An 8,560-nucleotide genomic window follows, 5' to 3' on the forward strand; every position below is an offset into this window, starting at 1 on the left:
ATGAAGCAATTGAAGCATTTAAGCATTACAAGAATAAAGTGGAGAATCAATTGAATAAAAACATCAAAATGATTAGAAGTGATAGGGGTGGATAATATGAATTTTCATTTGCAGAAATATGTTCGGAATATGGAATTATCCATCAAACTACTGCACCTTACACACCTCAATCCAATGGAATTGCAAAAAGGGAAAATCGGGCATTAAAGAAAATGATGAATTCTTTATTAATAAGTTCCGGATTACAACAGAGTTTGTGGGGCGAAGCTATCCTTACAGCTAACCGAATACTCAACAGAGTACCCCATAGCAAAACGCAATCTATTCCATATGAAAAATGGAAAGGAAGAAAACCCAACTTGAAATATTTCAAAGTGTGGGGGTGTCTAGCAAATGTACAAGTTCCTTTACCTAAAAGGGTTAAAATCGGACCAAAAACTGTTGATTGCGTTTTCATTGGATATGCTACAAACAGTAAAGCATGTCGGTTTTTGGTTCATAAATTCGATAATCCCGAAATTCACGTTAATACGGTAATGGAATCAGATAATGCTGAATTCTTTGAAAGCATCTATCCGTATAAAACTGAATGTGAGTCGTTAAGTGAAAGACCTAAACGACCTCGGGAAGAACCAAAGGAAAATACTCCAAGTATAGAAGATCCAAGGCGTAGCAAAACGTCAAAGAACATCTACTTCCTTTGGACCAGATTTTGTGACATTCTTGCTTGAAAATGAGCCTCAAACTTTTAAAGCAGCTATATCATCTTCTGATTCAACGTTTTGGAAAGAGGCAGTCAATAGTGAGATTCAATCAATTTTGGATAACCATACATGGGAATTGGTAGATATTCCTCCGGGAAATAAGTCTTTAGGTTCGAAATGGATCTTTAAACGGAAAGTGAAAGCTGATGGCACTATTGACAAATATAAGGCAAGACTTGTTGTCAAAGGTTATAGACAAAAGGAAGGCCTTGATTACTTTGACACTTACTTGCCAGTAATGAGGATAACATCTATTAGGGTGTTAGTGGCACTAGCGGCCGTGTATGGTCTTGAAATCCATCAAATGGATGTTAAAATAGCTTTCTTAAATGGAGAATTAGAGGAAGAGATATACATGGAACAACCTGAGGATTTTGTGGTAACTGGTAAAGAAAAGAAAGTGTGCAAACTTGTTTTCCGGCTTGACGAGGCTATCGTCGTTGCCGCAATAGTCGCAGAAGAATTTCCGTTATCAATTGCCATTTCTCACTGTAAACAACAGAAGAGTTCAATTAATGGCAAAATCAGAACAGTAAACAATATTGTTATTAACAAAAACAGTATGTATAATAAATAAAACCGAAGTTTTTATATACTGTTTCACAGAAAAACGATGAAGTTTTTATGTTCTTCAAATCGTTTTACGAATTTCAATACTCTGATGAATTTTTTATATCTTCAAATCAAAATAGTAAAATTCAGAAGGAGTAGAAAACCATACAGGTTTTAATCTCCACAAACAAAATACAGAATAAAAAAAATTCCTTAAGAATATTATAACCCTGTATTGCTGTAATAAACAATTAAACTTTCTGAAAAAACAAAACAGAAAGTTAGTAATACTTGTTTAATGAAATAGATTCTGAAAAATAAAAAGCAGTATAGGAACAAATTGAGCCCATTGAATACACACTATGTCCTTAAGAAAATTATTCCCCTCAAGTACCCGAGGTGCTGGAATATATCCTCCCAGGATAGAACGATTTAACTCACCAGTGTATTGGTACCAAAAACTCTAATGAACTGCGAACGACTCAATGGTCGTAAAACACACTGGAAAATATTGTGCAGACGAAGAAGAAGAAGAAGCTCAGAAAATTTCGTAAGAAAAGATTCTGGGATTCAAACTCTATTTATAGAGTTGCTGGCATTATTTCTGAAAAGGTTTCCAACCTTTCAGAAACAGCCATGGCTGTTGAAAATGGGTATTTGAAATATTGCGGAAAAATTAAAATAATCCGGGAAAGAAAACGGGCCTGACCGAACCGGGGCGCGGGTCATGGGTTATTCCGGATTGAATCCGAAGCCGAAGCCGAGCGACGACGACGGCGCAAGGCTTGCCTTTTTCTTAACTCTTTAAGAGCTAGAAGAAGAGCAATTATATATATACCCATCAAAAGCCTTTTTTTCCTCCGATATGGGACAATGTCCCTTTCCCAAAGGAAACTCAAATATTTTATTTTTCCTCCATTTCTCATTCACCCTCTTTAAACTACACAAGCTTAAAATCCCAACATTGCATATACACTTTAGCACTTTAATCATGGTTTAGTGTCGGTACTTGGGGTGTGTAAATACTTACCATTAGAACATCTAATTTTTAATGAGATTTCAGACAGTAGTTCTTCGGTATTCTGTAAAAAGTCTTATCAAATGATAAGGAAGTAACATTTATTACTCAGGAAGAAAAATGTGAATGACTATTTTGGTAAAGACTTATATAGTACTAAAAATAATATTTTCTAAGATATACCCGAAAAGCACAAGAGTCACGATCAAGGGACATTTCAATGAAGGTCCTTAATTTTTTTTAATTTTTTTAATTTTTTTCCCTGTAATGAAGGTCCTTAATTGTTAAGTCACTTTAAGTGAATAAAATTAGATTTTCTAATTCCTTGAGTCATGAAACTTATAGAACTATGCATATATGTAATATCATCTATATTCTCATATAGAATTCTATATAGGACAAAATATGTTCATGTTAAATACTCGCATAATAAAGCGATACATGGAACCGGAGACAGATGAAAAGTGAAACAGGTGGAAATCAAGTCTGTGGGCAGCAATCTCGGTTGTCCCCGGAAGGAATATTGCTCATAAAGACAAATAAATATATGCAACCCAGTAGCATTCAATGGAGAATATTCTGTAGTATTAAGTACATAGTCCGTTATAGAGAACATGACATTCATAGCCTGTCGTTACACATTCTTCAATGACCCCCATAATTGTCATAGGACCTTATTCCCAAGGCGCAACTATAAATAGCGAGTTCAGCATCCATTAGAGGGGACACGCATTTTCTGACAAACTTATGCAGTATACTATTCAAAAGCTCAATAACATTTTATTTTTTGCTTATTAATATTGATATTACTGTCTTCGAAAGCTCTGCTCCCGGAACAAAGCCATATACTATCTTATCACGATTTCAATGTTAAGTCTTGCAGTATTATTTAATTTATTTATCATTTTGAGATCAAATCAATTCGCTTGTCAATAAACCACATATAAATTCAACAATACTATTTTACGGATAAACAGTTTGACGTCCACCATGGGGCTTAGACAACTGCGTAATTGAGTTGATCATTGCATCTATTACTAACATGTTTGATTCTTTGTTTCTTAGCGAAAAATCATTAAAAAAATGGCAGATAACGATGTCAACATCACACACAATGTTGAGGCCCAAGAAAATCAACCTCAACACGAAGATTTGATCAATGATACCCGTAATGAGCGGGTTGAGGCCACATCGTTCCATGGTGGGAAATATCCACCACATGTTCGGGAAGCAACTCATGATGATGCTGAAGACGAGCACGTCGCAGAAACAATAAGAATCCTGAGGGAGCAACAAAAGGCTATTATGGGCCATTCTCGAGACAGGATCAGTTCATGACGGAGTTGAGGCAGGCGTTGTCGAGTGCTTCCAACAACGCAAATGGAAGAGGTCAAGTTCATCCTGGTACTCCCGCAAACCAAACAACACAGAGGGTTGATAACAACACCCCAAAGGGCGAGGTCGGATTCAATAGGGTCGGGGGGAACGGTAGCGGATCCGGTAACAATAATGAGAATGAGCCTTTTAAAACCGAACTTATGCGGTTTATGAGGGAAATAAATGCCCGAATTGACCAAATCTCGGGTGCGCCGCCAGTATTGAAAGGACCAGATTCAAAGAAATACACCTAGTTGTCGTTCAAACCAAGGGCACCGGAGTTGATCCCGAAACGGTTCAAGATGCCAGACATGCCAAAATATGATTGGGTTTTGGATCCTCAGGAGCACATAACCACCTATACAACGATGATGAAGGGAAACGACTTAGCTTCACACGAGATTGAGTCAGTCTTATTGAAGAAATTCGGGGAGACCTTCACGAAATGGGCTCTGACATGGTATTCGCTTTTACCCAAGCACTCAATAGATTCCTTCGAGATACTCGCAGATTATTTTATCAATGCCCCTATCGGGGCCAGGAAGGTACAGGACCTAAAGGCCGACATATTCAGGATTGCGCAAGGAGAATTCGAATTGCTGCGGGAGTTCGTAATCAGATTCCATAAGGAAACGATGTTGCTACCGGTCGTGCTGGATGAATGGGCAACTAAGATATTTACTAAAGGACTGAATCTGAGGAGTTTTAACGCTTCCTAGAAATTGAAAGAAAGTCTGCTTGAGTTCCAAGCAACAACACTGGCAGATGTTCACAACCGCTACGAGTCCAAGATAAGAATTGAGTATGACCAACTCGGTTTTTCGGCTTAAACTAAGGGTTGGGACCATGAGAAGAATAAGGAAAAGTTTAAGACGCAGACCGACGATCTTCTAGAGGTCGATTTTTGCCTTATAAAAGGGTCGAAAGACGCGATAGAAGTTTCTGGTCGGTGGATAGATTTGTTGCCGATAGGAGAGCTAATCGATGCCGAAATAACATATCATTGTAGGACAAAGAGGTATCCGGCTCCCGAGACTCCACCTACCCCAGGCTATCCGAATACAACTTCAACGTCAGCGTGGTGGAACTGGTATCAACAATGAGAAATATTAATGAAGTACGATTTTCTAGGCCGATGAGATCCAACCCGAGTCAGAGGGATTCTAATCTATGGTGCGAGTACCATAGGACCAACGACCACTGGACTAGGGACTGCCGACATCTGTGCGAGGAGGTGGCAACATTGCTGAAAAATGAACATCCCAGAGAATTCTTAAGTGATCGGGTTTAGAACAACTACGGTCACAACCGGGATAACATGGAACCTTCAAAAGTAGGAGAAGATACTCCTCGTCTGACGATCAACATGATTTTCGGGGGAACGATATTAATGGTGTAGCCTTTTCGACAGTGAATGATGTAGTTACAGATAAATCTTTTAATTATTTTCTATGAGATTAAAGATATTAAGAATGATGTAGTTACAGATACTTTACCTTTAGTTTGATACATTTTTTTAGTTTTAGAGTAAGAGGTAATACTTGAGTTAACAATTTGCTTAAACTTAAGCATCTTCGTCCAAAAAAATTATTATTGCCAATTGCGGGAAAATTATTTTAGCCTAATTACGGAGTCAGTCTTTCCACCTATGCCAATTCATTTATCGATTCGCATAGCCATACCATCTTCGAACAAATAGAGGAGGTTGTGGTTAGTTGATATCAGCGTAAAAATAATGAGAACATCTTAAATCCTTTAAACATTGAAAATGGAATTGATTTTCATTAGCAGAATAGTTATAAAGAATTCATATATAATCGATCCATATCCTTCTCTAGTTTTATGCGATTTAAAGTTTATATGGAGTCACATTTGTATTTATGCTTTTATTATTGTTTATACTAGAACTGTTAAATGGGTCGAGCCGGACCTGAACCCGTTGACTCTTGGCCCGTAGATCCTTAACCAGGCCTGTCCGATTCATTTTCTTATAAGGGGCGGTCCGGATTTGACCCATTAATTAAAATATGTTGACCCGATCGAGACCCGTAACCCCTTAACCCGGGCCCTAATGGGTTGTATCCAATTTAATTAAAAAAAAAGTTAAAAACTAATAAATGTTACAAATTTTAAACTTTATACATATATACAAACTTGAAATTACTACATGTCCTTGAAGCCAATTAGAATAAAAATAAAAGAAAAATCATACTTTATTAACATTAAAAATTGAGAAACATGGAATTAGACTATTTCTATAACTAGTAGTCTAAAACATATGTAATTCGACTATTTCGACAAGACGCCTCATAGTGTGTGGTACTATATTCTTTCTTCAATGTTTGGATTTAATTATATATATATATGTGAGCTGGTCCGGGCATGTTGACCCGTGGGTCAGCTACCGGTTCGGGTCCGGTACAGTGGGTCAAAATATTATAGCCCCACCCAGACTCCTTAAATTAATGGGTTGGTCCGGTTAGGATTTCGTAGGTCATGGACCGGTTAAACGGTCAATTTTAATGGGTTATGTGGGCCGGTTAACCCATTTAACATGTCTAGTTTATGCCAGTGTGTAGGCAACTAGGCATATTACTTGAATTCGTTTTAGCAATGCTATTCTTGTATCGAGCATTGTGAAAAACTCAAGGAAACAGCACTTCATATGCGCTCTCTTAACACTTCAGATTAAGTTTCAAATATTTTGTTCATTTTTGGTGCAACAAAATGTATTTTTGAGATTTAACTTTTTTACGGTCAATTTCTTTTCTTACAAAAGTTTCCAGACAAGGCAATAGAATGTACTGCTGGAACTGGGCTGAAGATCTTAAATTAAGCCCAGATAAGTATCGAAATATTTAACTTGATTTGGAGGGGTGCGCCAGGCCCAAGCAACAGTGCAACACATGGGCGACGCATGAAACCCCAGATAGCAAGCTACCTTAGTGAATTTTCCCCCTTAAAAAATTAAGTTAATATCGTATGGACCAATGATCCACATATCAGATATTAAACTAATAAGAACAGATACTACACTTGATCTTAGCCAAAAGGCCGAGAAAGGTATGCTTCAAAACGTAAACGGGCTTCGCCTTTTATAGCTCCTCTCAACTGTCGACTTATTTGCTTCTTTCGGTGCGGGACTGCGAGAATACTGCAATACTTCCTACAAGAGAGAGAGAGCAAAGGCAGAGTAGCTTGAAACACTTTAATTGACTGTACAAAGTGTAGCATATATTTATGCCCCACACTAGTTTTTAAGAACTAACAACAGTTCAAAAAGTGAGAATTAAATTAGTTAATAACTTATCCCTATCGAGTATTTAGGGTCAATCAATAACCAATAAGGGCATGTCATGTGTTGCAGATACACTATTAGCACTTTAATCATGGATTAGTGTCAGTACTTGGTGTATGTAAATACTTACTCATTTTTAATGAGATTTCAGACAATAGTTGTTCAGTATTTTGTAAAAAGTCTTATCAAATGACAAGGAAACATTTCTTACTCTAGAGGAAGAAAAGTGTCATATTGGAATGACTATTTTGGTAGAGTTTTCTAAGATATACCCGAAAAGCACAATAAGTCACGATCAAGGGACATTTTAATGAAGGTCCTTAATTTTTTTACGTTTTTTTTCCTGTAATGAACGTCCTTAATTGTTAAGTCATTTTAAGTGAATAAAATTAGATTTTCTAACTCTCGCAAGGCTGATATATTCAGGATTGCGCAAGGAGAGTTCAAATTACTGCGGGAGTTCGTGACCAGATTCCATAAGGAAAGGATATTGCTACCGGTCGTGCCGGACGAATGAGCAACTGAGACATTTACTAAAGGATTGAATCTGAGGAGTTCTGACGCTTCCCAGAAATTGAAAGAGAGTTTACTCGAGTTCCAAGCAACAACATGGGCATATGTTCACAACCGCTACGAATCGAAGATAAGAATTGAGTATGACCAACTCGGTTTTCCGGCTTCAACTAAGGGTCGGGACTGGGAGAAGAATAAGGAAAAGTTGAAGAATGATTTCGACACAGACCGACGGTCTTCTAGAGGTCGATTTTTGCCCTATGAAAGGGCTGAAGGACACGGCAGAGATTTCTGGTCAGCGGATAGATTTGCTACCAATAGGAGAGTTGATCGCGGCCGAAATAACATATCATTGCAGGACAAAGAGGTATCCGGCTCCCGAGACTCCACCTACCCTAGTCTATCCGAATACAACTTCAATGTCAGCGTGGTGGAATTGGTATCGACAATGAGAAATATTAAGGAAGCGCGGTTCCCGAGGCCAATGAGATCCGACCCCATATAGAAATAAAAGTTGTATGCTCACTATCTAAGAAACTATCTTTCTTTTCGTTTTTTTTAATCTTTATTTTGTGGAATAATCTGCATTTCATACTCCATTTCACATATGGAAGAACTAATAAAAAGATGTTGCAATTTGATATAATTTCTACAATGAAATAGAATTAGAGCAACTGAAGATTCAACACTGTTTTTTAGTTTGATGCCATGATACTCATCAAGTTAATCCCTTATTAAGTTGGAACAATTCTTTGATATCACCTTGTAAGGAAGACTACTAAGATACTTGAAGCAAAATGTAGAATAGTTTGTTGAGACACTTAAGGTAGGTCTTGTTGACTACTTACCGCCGCTCGAATTTTACTACTACTAACCACTTCTTTTTAGTGCTTCAAAAGAAAAACACTATAGAGTCTCTAGTGTACTTTGGAAAGATTGATACATCATGAGTTTATAGGAGACTCTTGAGACCAAAAAAATACTTCGCAATAAGCTGTGTATTTTTAACAAGTAATTCAACATTTTTTACTGTCGTTT

General features: G+C 37.3%; 1 non-coding gene across 1 annotated transcript; it reads right to left on the bottom strand.

Moving 5' to 3' along the window:
• Positions 1-6,582: 6,582 nt before the first annotated feature.
• Positions 6,583-6,778, bottom strand: LOC142167613 (U2 spliceosomal RNA). Its single transcript, XR_012697708.1, has one exon. It is a non-coding gene; the product is annotated as a U2 spliceosomal RNA (small nuclear RNA).
• Positions 6,779-8,560: the final 1,782 nt, after the last annotated feature.

This window comes from Nicotiana tabacum, chromosome 12 (genome assembly GCF_000715075.1).
Source record: "Nicotiana tabacum cultivar K326 chromosome 12, ASM71507v2, whole genome shotgun sequence".
Classification (NCBI taxonomy): Eukaryota; Viridiplantae; Streptophyta; class Magnoliopsida; order Solanales; family Solanaceae; genus Nicotiana; species Nicotiana tabacum.